We start from the raw sequence: 11,737 nt of genomic DNA, 5'->3' as shown, positions 1-11,737 counted from the left end.
TTGGCTCCTTTTTATTTTATTTTTTTAACATCATGAGGCGTGATAACACTAACAAACAGATTTACCATCTTATTGGAAAAGAGTTAAATCCAAATTACATATATAGCATAATGTAATAAAATTAGAATAACTGTATACATGTTAACCTGTGAAGCTTAATAAGCTCCCAAGCAAACGTCATAGAAAACAAAAGATAGCCAAAAGTCTCCTTGTATTCAGTGCAGTCCAGGGAATGCTCTACCATAGATGTGCCTTTGGTTTAAATGAGTGAATTTGCCAAATACATAGAAACGTAAGTACTAAATACATAGCAGGTAGCTAGTAAAACATCTTTAAATCCATATGCCTAACAGTCAGCAGAAATCAATTAAGGAAGCCCTGTTAAACCATCATGCTTAAGTTACCAGCAAGTGGCCATTGCCTGCTGTCCTGTGTTGGGAATGGGGACTGGTAAGAACAGTCTCTTTCCTCTGATCGTGAAAAGGGAGGGAGCACTTGATTTTGAAGTTGCACCTCTGCTATCTTTAAGGTTTTTTTAGTGTCATGAGCACATGGCAGCTAGCACCTATGGCCAAGAAGGATCAGGCTAACAGAAGCATTTGTCTTACCCCACATCCTCCCTGGCTAGATGTGGGAGTGACAGTGCTTAAAAGCCCGAAGGTTCAATCAGTTAGCATGTGCCTGTAGTAGAGGCAGGAAAACTGTAGCTCGGTGAGTTCCCTCCTTCCTACTGAGTGATCAAGCTGTAAATTAATATAATACTATGGTTGATATGTTCTTCTACAGACTATTGTTTTTTTTTTTTTTTTTTTTTTTTTGGTTTTTCGAGACAGGGTTTTTCTGTGTAGCTTTGCGCCTTTCCTGGGACTCACGTGGTAGCCCAGGCTGGCCTCGAACTCACAGAGATCCGCCTGGCTCTGCCTCCCAAGTGCTGGGATTAAAGGCGTGCGCCACCACTGCCCGGCCAGACTATTGTTTTTAATCATCCTGGATAAATTTAGGCCAATCTCAAGTGCAGAAAAAAAGGTATTTTTTTCCTCTCTTTCAGGTAATCATGTCTTTTATTAACACCTGTTTCCCTTTTACGGTCTGAGTCAAACGGATGCAGTTGAGGGCCTTGTTAACCCTGTAGGACAAACAGAAGGCAAGGTGGGCCATCTTCCAAATCTCCTTTGCTCTCGTCTCCAGTGCACCTGTGGGGAATTTTCCCTCGCCCTTTCTTCCTCCCCATGCACAACCTGGAGGAAAGGGAAGGCTTGTTGGGCTACACTGAAGGGAGACCTTGCCTTTCACCTCAGGTCGGCTTTAACTCAGGACTCAGGGTACACTGGGCTCACAGTCACACAAAACTTCAGCTGGGTCAGTGGCCTCTGAGTTCTTGTTCCATAGACTCAGAATGAAATTCACAGAGCAGGGATGGTGAGTTTCGGGAGGAATGTTTTTAGATCTCAGACTAGACGCTGAGCAGGAGGCCCACAGGCAGCTGGTTTTGCAGACAAGTCCCAGGCTAACAGGCTCCAAGCTGTCAGGGGCTACTGATGGCAGACCTGAAATGAAGGATACAGATTAACTGAATGGGTCCCATTCCTACCCTCACACCCCCAAGACCACACATTCTTTCCGAAGAGTGCAAAACCTCTTTTTTCCCTGCTGCCCAAGCATCAGAGCCAACCTGACCACAAGGGTCCTTCTATGGAGTATTTATCAGCCACCTCCATGGTTCTGAAACCTGTAAGAAGTGACCACCACTCTGCCTCGGGCCAGAAGTCTCCTCAGATCCCATTGCCATGGTGTTGTCTATGGCATTAATAACTCTTCCAATCAATTTCTTATACAAAAGAATAATCCGTCACAGTGGCCCAGTCCAACTCCAAATCCAAGAACTTTCAGGTTCACCTTAGATTTGTAGGTGGGATCTTAGGGTTTGGGGCAGGATTCCTGTATAGCAGATGGGTCCCAAGGAATGGGATACTATGGTGATATTTTATTTGTATTAAAATGTTATTTGTATGTTAATAAATAAAGTTGCCCGGGGGTCAGAGCTATTAGCAAGCCATAGGAAAGCAGGGCAGTGGTAGCGTACGCTTGTAATTCCAGCACTTGGTAGGCAGAGCTGGGTAAGTCTCTGTGTGTTCAGGGATACAGCCATTATTGGATACACATGCCTTTAATCTTAATACCAATCATGGAAAACCTGGAGGCCTATACAGACAGGCTGTGAGGAGGCGGTCATGTGGTTGGGTTTACAACCAATGAGAAGGCAGGACAGGAACTCTATATAAAGACTTTAACACAGGGGTAGCTCTGGTTCGGAGAGGTAGGACCACCGCAGGAGGAAGGGTAAGGTTTTAGCTCTTAGCTCTGACCTCTTGGCTTTCTTCTTTGCATTGGTTCTGTGTTTCTTATTTAATAAGAAGGTTGGATACATCTACAGGATACCATCGAGTTGCTAATCTGGGGGCATATTAAAAGATTTATAGCAGAAACTGGGGAGAGGCATGGGGAAAGAGTTGAGATGATCAGAGCAGTTTGCCCAACAAAGTGTTCTGGTGCCTCCTCTCAATTTTGGATCCATCTCATGGATAGCTTCTAGAAGGTTAAGAGATAGAAAGGAACTTGGCATCTGAACAGTCTCGGGCATCCTGGCTTCCAGCAAGGACATTATTGGAAGTGATGCTTTAGGGTCCCTGCCCCACGTGACCAGTTCATCTCCTAATCTGATCAGTAGGAGGGAATCTTTGGAGACTGGCTGCCTGTCCTTGTTTACTTTCTGCTGCTCTGATAAACGTCATGACCAAAAGCAACGTGGGGAGGAAAGGGTCTATTCTGGCTTACAGCTTACAGTCCCTCACTGAGGGAAGTCAGGGAAGGAACGGAAGCAGACGTGCTGCTCCCTGGCTTGCTCAGCTGCCTTTCTTAGACAGCCCAGGCCCACCTCCCTAGGAATGACACCCCTGAAGTAAGCTGGACCCTCCCACATCAATTAGCAAGCAAGAAAATGCCCCAAGACATGTCCACAGGCCAATCTGATGGAGGCATTTTTTTCAATGTATGTTCCATTTCCATAGCTATGTCTAGGTCTGAATCAAGTTGACAGTCAAACACTACACAGCACACTCCCCACACCTGACAGCCAGTGAGATTTTTAGAGACCCATCGGGGTTGTGATACGGTTGAATTGTTTATATGCTTTATGGATGAGTAGATCTTCACAGTATGTGCCACAGATTGTTTAAGCATTCACCAATTAAAAGACAGTGACATCACTTCCTGGTGTTGACCTAAGGCCTTATTTCACAATAATAAATGCATAGAATAAATGCAGAGGCAATTAATGGCCAAGTCATATTAGATAGTCGCATGATTAATTTTTTAAGGAACTTCCCATTTCTTTTCCAGAGTCTGTTCCATCTTACATCCTCACCCACCAAACATATGAGTGACTCAGTTTCTCTGCATCTTTGCCAACATTTAAGTGCGTGTGTGCAGGTACACTATCCATCCTGATGAGTATGTCACAATATTTTATTGTGGCTCTAATTTGACTTTACTGAATGGCTAATGGGTATCTTTTCCTCTGCTGGTTTGTCGTCTGTATGACCTCTTCAAAAGAATGTCTGTTTATGTCAGCTGGCCCTTTTCTAATCAAATTGCCCTCGTCCCTTATTTTCTTTGCTGTTGGATTTGAGAGTTCTGTGGGTAGCCCAGACACTGGTCCCTGTCAGACACATTTTCTCTTAATCTATGGCTTGTCTATTCACCCTCCTAAAGGGTCTATTGTGCAAATGTAGTTAATTCTAACGTGTCCAACTTGTCATCTATTTCATGGTTTGCATTTCTGATGCCTGCGTAAGGTTTCTTTGTTTATTGGGGGATTATCAGTGCAAGTGGAGTGCCTAGGAGGAAGGAGAATATTCCGAAGAGACTTGTATCTTTCACTCTATCATCTAGACTACTAAAACAAGGTACAACCCACTCCCACCCCAGGAACTGGGAACTGGAATGTCCCCTAAGAACCTCCTGCTGGGAGAAGGAAAGTATTGAAAGCTGGTACCAGCTTGAGGGTTCCAGTGCTGGGAAGACCATGATGGATGAGGCCACACATGACTCAACTGCCTAATTAAGCATTCAAATGCCTTCTAGTTAAACTTAATCCTCACACCGGGATCTATAAAATGGACTGGGGTGTGTGGGTGTGTGGGTGTGTGGGTATGGGTGTCTCTGCATCTCTTTTGACCTCTTTCCAGTGTGGCCACATTGACTAAATCTCCCTTTCACTATTAATTTGGCTCTTTTATTGGCTTATCAAGGATGGGTGACCAATCTTGGCTTGTTGGAGCAGTCTGAATCCAACAGCATCATGGCCTTGGATGTGCCATGCCAGCAAATGTTCTGCTACCATATGCCAGCCCCACCCCATCTAAGAAAATTTCACATCACTGTACATCCTGAGTATTTCCTCCCAGTTTTCTCTGAAGGCTGTATTATTTTACATTTAAATCACGCCATCAGTTTTGAGTTAATATTTGTGTAAGGAATGAGTCTTAGGTTGAGCTTTTTCTTTGTCTTTCTAGACATGCCCAATCACTCCATCACCATTAGATGAAATGACTGTCTTTCCTGCTTTTGTACCTTTGTTAAAAACTTATCTGGGCATATTTGTGTGGCCCTTTGTCTTGGGTTAGCTTTATAGAGATATAATTCACATACTGGTCAAGTCATCCATTTATAATGTGCTTTTGGTGGTGGTTCATGTAGGGCCCTCAGAGTTGTGAGGATACACTAAACCTACTACAACTATTCAAGGGTATCCAAGGTAAGTGGATACAGGAAACTTGGGGGTGTCTTTGAGTTCAGAGTCCTCTTGAGACAAGTCCCCCTGTCTCAGGTGGGCTTGACTCTGGAGTTAGGGTGCCAAATGTTAACAGTCACACAAAATGTCCACTGAGTCGGTGGCTTCCAGGTTCTTGTGAAAATTTGAGGAATGAAATTCATGGACCATAGAGAGTGAGGGTTTTTGTTGTTGTTGGTTTAGTTTGGTTTGGGTTTTTGTTTGGTTGGTTGGTTTTTTGTTTGTTTGTTTGTTTTGAAGCAGGCGTAATAGCCCTGGCTGTCCTGGAACTTGCTCTGTAGACCAGGCCGGCCTTGAACTCAGAGATGTGCCTGCCTTTGCCTTCTGAGTCCTGGGATTAAAGATGTGCACAACCACGTCTGGCAATGGATGAATTTTATAAGTTTGTTACAGAGTCACAGGCTGGAGTTTAAGGAGTGGACAGGGCTCCTGTATAGCAGAAGGAGGTCCCAAGAAATAGGGTCTCATGGAGTTGCTAGCCTGGGGCTTTTTAAAGAACTAATGGCAGAAACTGAGGAGAATTGTTCACTATCTCTCAATAGCACCATTTGCTATCTCTCAACAGGAAGGGGGCCAAACATTTAATTCTGTGTGCTTTGAGAGATACTCAGTCATCCAAGCCATTGTAGGGTGGACCAAGACTCCTCTCCCCAGAAGATGGATACTCTCTTGCCAGCCCCAATCTTTCACAGCCAGTGCTGGGAAGCAGTGACTGCAGGCCACTTAGGTACCTGTTTGGAGGCTCAGAAATTGCCCACCTCCAAGGGTTCACAGCTGGATTCCGGCATTCTCATTGCTTGGGGACCTGCTGACTTACCTCACAGGATTCTGAATTCTCTGGTCCCTCTGAGATAATGTGGACTTCCGAGTCCCTGTGCTGCTTTCACGGAAGGAAGCATCTCTGCTAGCAGCCTGGGTGGTAACCTCCTGGTCAGTCCTGGGAGACAAGAGGCCCAGTCCTCTTCAGTCTCTCCTGTCCTTACGACTCGCCACAGTCCCCTTTCCAACCATAGGACTTGGGATTCCCTGTGGCCCGGTATCTCACAGGTGAACCCTCTCATTCCAGAACAACTCCTTGACCGTATGTGTGCCTGGTCTGGCCTAGGATGAGGGGTGGTGGTCCTGGGCGCACCTTGGTAGTAGGTACTGAGAGGGTAAGAGTCAGTATGCCTTCTGGGAGCCTAGAGGTGCGTCCAACACTGCTGCCCCCCTGGGGTACAGAGGCAACTCCTGTCATGTACTTGAGACCAAAATCACTATTTGCTCAGGACCCTTGGAGTGCAACCCGAAGGCTTACCCAAGGAGCCCTTGCTGTGGGATGTTCTGTATGGCAAATATGTTGCTCTGATTGGTCAATAAATAAATCACTGATTGGCCTGTGGCCAAGCAGGAAGTATAGGCGGGGCAAGGAGGAGAATGAAGCTGGGAAGTGAAAGGCTGAGTCAGAGAGACACTGCCAGCCACCACGATGAGAAACAGCATGTGAAGATGCCGGTAAGCCACGAGCCATGTGGCAAGGTATAGATTTATAGAAATGGATTAATTTAAGCTGTAAGAACAGTTAGCAAGAAGCCTGCCATGGCCATACAGTTTGTAACCAATATAAGTCTCTGTGTTTACTTGGATGGGTCTGAGCGGCTGTGGGACTGGCAGGTGAGAGAGATTTGTCCTGACTGTGGGCCAGGCAGGAAAACTCTAGCTACAAGCCCTTGCTTTGGGGATGGGTTCAGGGTGTGGCTCACTCACTTGGAGCTAGTTCCAGAACAGCTGTAAGCCCTGTAGAGGCTAGATGACAAGACAGAGACCCAAAGAGGGAACTGAGGAATGCTGAAGGGATTGGCAAAGCAGACAGAAGCAGGGTCTCCTCAGTGAGTTCGCTCTAGAGTCAAGACTTCTCTCCCCCGCCCCTTTGTTTTTTTTTTTTTTTTTTTTTTTTTAGCTTTTCAAGACAGGGTTTTCTCTGTGTAACATCCCTGGCTGTCCTGGAGCTTGCTTTGTAGAGGCTGGCCTCGAACTCACAGAGATCCGCCTGCTTCTGCCTCCTGAGTGATGGGATCAAAGTCATGTGCCACCGCCCCCCCCACTAAGACTTTCTTAATTACAACATCAAGACATGCTTGTTATAGAAATTCAAAGGCATAGAAAATTAGAAAAAAATTCATATTCTCGCTCAAACTCAATCAGTTGAGTTTATAATGTAACATTTTCTTTTGCCTTTGTTAATGGTTTTCAAATATTTTACAAAGCTGTAGATGTTATTTTCACAATTCCAGTCTCTCTTCACTTAAAAATGACCAGAAGGCATTCTCACCATGTAATGAACTTCAGGGTCAGCTGAACATCAGCATTGAAGAGGTCACTCAAGATCTGACCTGCCAGGTTTAATGTAGGTCCTGAGTCCCAAATTATTCCAGTGAATCTGCAAACTATAAATGCAAGTGCCACCTGGTTCACTTGCTGTAACGGGAGTTAAGGCTGACTCCCTCACACGTAAAACCCTATTCTTCTCTGAAAACTCTTGAGGCAATTGTGAGCAGAATAACTTAGAAACCCCAGCAGGATAATTAACTTCCAGTGGAAGCAAGGAGGAAGTGTGGGCTGCAGTTGGTTAGCAAGACTGGGCAAGGCTTCCATATTGTATGAAGTGTGTGGGCTGGAGATGAGGGCCTTAGGGAGTAATCAATGCCATTGTTGCGTGAGCTTAGATTTATTTCATAAACAAGCACTGAGCTACTGAAATATCAGATAGAGGCAATGCCTTGCTATTTAAACTAAGAAAAGATTGCAATTCATTCTCCATGGTTGTCCCAGAAGAGGTCAGGACATGTTTGCTATCATTCACAATGGGATGACAGCAAGAAAGAAGGTCTTTGTGGACCCCTCAGGAAACAGCTCCCATGTTTCTGCCCCAGAGATATAGGAGTGGATTGCTCAGCATCTTCCACGAGTTCAGCTGCATCACTGGCTATTGAGGATGTGGTCCAGAAGCCTGGCAGCCTGGCACCCTGGCATCACTTGGGAGCCTGTCAGCAACACAGGATCTCAGTCTAGACTTACCAAAGTAGAGTCCACATTTCTCTAGCATTCCCATTCATGTACACGTTAGATGCCAGAGGCACTGTTCTTAATAAACCAAAAACCCTGCATCCCTGTACAGAAAAATGAAGCTTGTCAGCAAAAAGGACACTTCAAGGGGGTCAGCTTGGTGACTTAACAGTCAGTGAGCTCATCTTTACATTCAATAATTCCATTTGGAGGAATATCTTCCCTTTTGCCCCCTCCCAGGAGGTAATTATTTCTCTCCCAATTCTACTATGCAGCATTTTCTATTATGACTTTCATGGATGGTCACAGGTGTGAAGATGAGACGTGAAGGTCCTGCCTATGTGTGATTACCAGACAAGCCATTTCTTCTTACAAAGGTTTGTATTAAAAATGATTGTACATTTTAATTAAAAATGAAGCTTTATACATAGCTACCCACATATGTACAAACCATTCTGAGAGTTTTGGGGTCCTGAAGGCCTTACAGATCATGTGGTGTTTCACTTAGAGATTAAATGTGAGGTAACAGCATCTCACTTGGCTTCTGGCCGCACTGGAACAAGAGTTTTACACCAACAACACAACACTCCTGGATGAAAGGAAATATAATTGACAGAGGATGAAATTAGAAGGAAACCTCTAGAATTCTACCAATTCCAGGATCTTTAGATGGGTACAAGTGGCTGGTAGCAATCTCAAGATCACCTGTCATTGTGTCCACTGTTCAAAGGCCCTGTGGCCAGGGTTAACAATTATCTCCAGTGACAATTTGTGATTAACTCTTTTTGTTTGTTTTTTTGTTTTTTGTTTTTGTTTTTTTGAGACAGGGTTTCTCTGTGTATCACTGGCCATCCTGGAACTCGATCTGTAGACCAGGCTGACCTCGAATTCACAGAGATCCACCTGCTTCTGCCTCCTGAGTGCTGGGATTGAAGACGTGTGCTACCACCACCTCCCAGCTTGCGATGAACTCTTGAGAATCTACCTCCCTTCCACTTGCAGCCCAGGGATGTCTGACCATTCAGTGATTCCAGAAGCCTCTGGATGCAGGTGTCCATGACACAGTTCTGTTGGCTGTTATCCTCCAGACTGGAAGACAGTGTTCCTAGAGATGAGAAGCCTGCCCCTGTACCAGGGAATGACTACTCTCAGTGCCGTGACCATTGAGGACAAGCCCCTGGCAGTGACCATTTACTCCACAAACTCCCTTTATGCTTTAAAAAAAAAAAGTACTGTTTTCATGTCTGTAATTGGCATGTAAAGACATGGTATGTAAAGACAGATGCATTCAAGTTTGCAACGCACCCTGACTATGTTCACTCAATATCTCCTCTCCTTCCTGCTCCCCACTCCCAGTCTCCCTTCTACCTTTATGTGTTTCATAGATTTGTGATCTCTACACTCAAAAAGCACAGTCTAAAGGTTTTTGGTTTAATCTATCGCTAACTATTCTTTCTCTTTGGCTTCTTGACATCTTTCCATGATCGTATTATGGACAAGACCTTGACTCAGAGAGAGCGGATAGGCTGGGCTTAGAGATGGGCAAGCTCCTCTTTGAGCACACTGCCACAGAATTGAACCCCTGGGGTGGGGGCTGACTGGGTTGGGGTGCTCCTAAAGGTAGCTTCTGGCACAGCTGCTGTAGGAAGTGGGATCTGGTGTATCGAGGAAGAAAGGCTAGTGCACTTGTCTAGAGTGGGATGATGGGCACCTGGAAGGCGTCTGGGCTCTCTGTCCCTGGCCAGCTGGGTGACCTGGAAGCACAATTCCTGCCTCTGGATGTATGGATTTAGGCCACTACAGGTTAGGGTTAGCCCTTATGGTTTGGATATGTTTTATCCTGTCTGACTCACTCTGGATACTGATGGCCATTGAGGGGATGTTAGGGTGGGGCTTTAAGAAAAGATTAGTGGCTAAGGGGAATGGCTGTCTTTCTTGCTGGAGTGGGCTTGTTCACACAAGAGCAGGTTCCTATAAGCAAGGTTGCCTCTTGTGTGCTGCCCTTTGACCCGTGCTGCCCTTTGACCTGTGTTGACTTGCCCTGCTGCCCTTTGACCTGTGTTGACTTGCCCTGCTGCTTTCCACTTGACTTGCTGTGTGGGCCCTTCCCGGAAGCTGCTCTCGTGCTCTTGGACTCCCTAGGCTTCAGAATCATGAGCCAAAATAAATGTCTTCCATTTATGTTACCTAACCTTAGGTATTCTGTTACAGCGACAGAAAACAGCCCAATAGAGTGATATGAAAGTCTCAGAAGTCTTACAACTTCAAATTTATTCATTTTTAAAGGCGTTAACTGAGCTGGGCAGTGGCAGTGCACGCCTTTCGTCCCAGCACTCAGGAGGCAGAGGCAGCCGGATCTCTGTGAGTTCGAGGACAGCCTGGTCTACAAAGTGAATTCCAGGACAACCAGAGCTACACTGAGAAACCCTGTCTTAAGAAAAGAAAAAAGTTAACTGATGTGTAGCCAGTGCTGAGGGTACTGAAGAGTCCAATTAATCGTGACCTAACAGAGACCCTGAGGTACTTCCTCGGGCATTCACATTACAGGAACACCTGTTACAACTACTTGAAGATATGAGAAAACTCAAAATGTTCATCTTGATACAGAATCCTCAGGCACTCTATCCCGAAGAACCAAACTGAAGAGCCATTTGCTGCAGCTCCAACCTAGAACTAACTAAAAGCCTAGCTGCAGGGTATTAAGATGGCCCATGCCACCCTTGTTTTCCACTACTGAGGAATCTCTTCATAGATCTGGGGACACCAGACCCCCACTCTTCAAACTCGGAAGTGTTTGGTGATGTTAACTGATATTAGAAAGTGTTTATTCTGGGCAGTGGTGGCACACACCTTTAGACCCAGCACTCGGGAGGCAGAGGCAGGCAGATCTCTGAGTTTGAGGCCGGCCTGGTCTACAGAGTGAGTTCCAGGACAACCAGAGATATGCATAGAAACCCTGTCGCCAACCCCCTACTGCCCAAGAAAGAAAGTGCCCCTGACAGAATTTTCCTATCGTCAACAATCACTGAACACTTACAGTGTGCCCCAGGCTCTCTACGAAGTACTCTATAACATGGTTGGTTCTCCTAGAAACTTGCAATGGTTTCCAGGGCTCATGTGTTTAAAGGCTTGGTCCAGCTCCTAGCATGTTGGGAGGTAAACTCCTTGGGATGTAGGGCCTACTGGAAGTGAAGTCCTTTGAGGGCATGCCCTTGAAGGGAATGTCTAAGGTGTGGTTGGTCTGCTTCTCCATCTCACTGTCTCCATGAGGTGAGTTCTTTCTCCAAATGCTCCCACTAAGATGCTCTACTTCACCACAGGCCCTAAACAATGAGGCTAAACAACCTTGAACCTCTACACCTATGAGCTCAAACAGACCTTCCTCTAAACTGTTTATCTCAAGTATTTTGTTGCCATAATGGAAAGCAGACAAACCCACAAGTCTAAGAGAAGTATCATTATTGCTATTATGCCCCTTTGGAAGAAATTAGGTCACTCAAACATTAAGAATGCCTAAATGTAGTAAGGGGTAGAAAAAATTTCCATATATACCTAGAATTTTTCACATATACATAGGAAAAAAACATGATTTAAGAAATCTATCCCTTTAATTTTTTTTTATTGAGGTATAGTTTATACTTAATTAAGCACATAAATCCTAGACATAGAGATTAACGACCTTCATGGTATACACTCATGCAACCTCCACCAGAACAGCGTGTAACTAATTCCCAGCATCCTGAAAAGCTTGCCTGTGTTGCCTCCCTATTAATGCTCCACAAAGGCAGCCACCATCTCACTGTTCACCATACACCAACTTTGATTGTTTTTAAACTGCAG

General features: G+C 45.2%; 1 long non-coding RNA gene across 1 annotated transcript; it reads left to right on the top strand.

Moving 5' to 3' along the window:
- The first annotated feature begins 993 nt into the window (after nucleotides 1-993).
- On the top strand, nucleotides 994-10,083 carry LOC128107681 (uncharacterized). Its single transcript, XR_008217188.1, has 3 exons — nucleotides 994-1,149; nucleotides 8,173-8,274; nucleotides 8,725-10,083. It is a non-coding gene; the product is annotated as an uncharacterized LOC128107681 (long non-coding RNA).
- The last annotated feature ends 1,654 nt before the right edge of the window (nucleotides 10,084-11,737 follow it).

This window comes from Peromyscus californicus, unplaced genomic scaffold (genome assembly GCF_007827085.1).
Source record: "Peromyscus californicus insignis strain IS unplaced genomic scaffold, ASM782708v3 Scaffold_12__1_contigs__length_115047231, whole genome shotgun sequence".
NCBI classification, from domain to species: Eukaryota; Metazoa; Chordata; class Mammalia; order Rodentia; family Cricetidae; genus Peromyscus; species Peromyscus californicus.
This window is presented reverse-complemented; position numbering and strand designations above follow the sequence as displayed.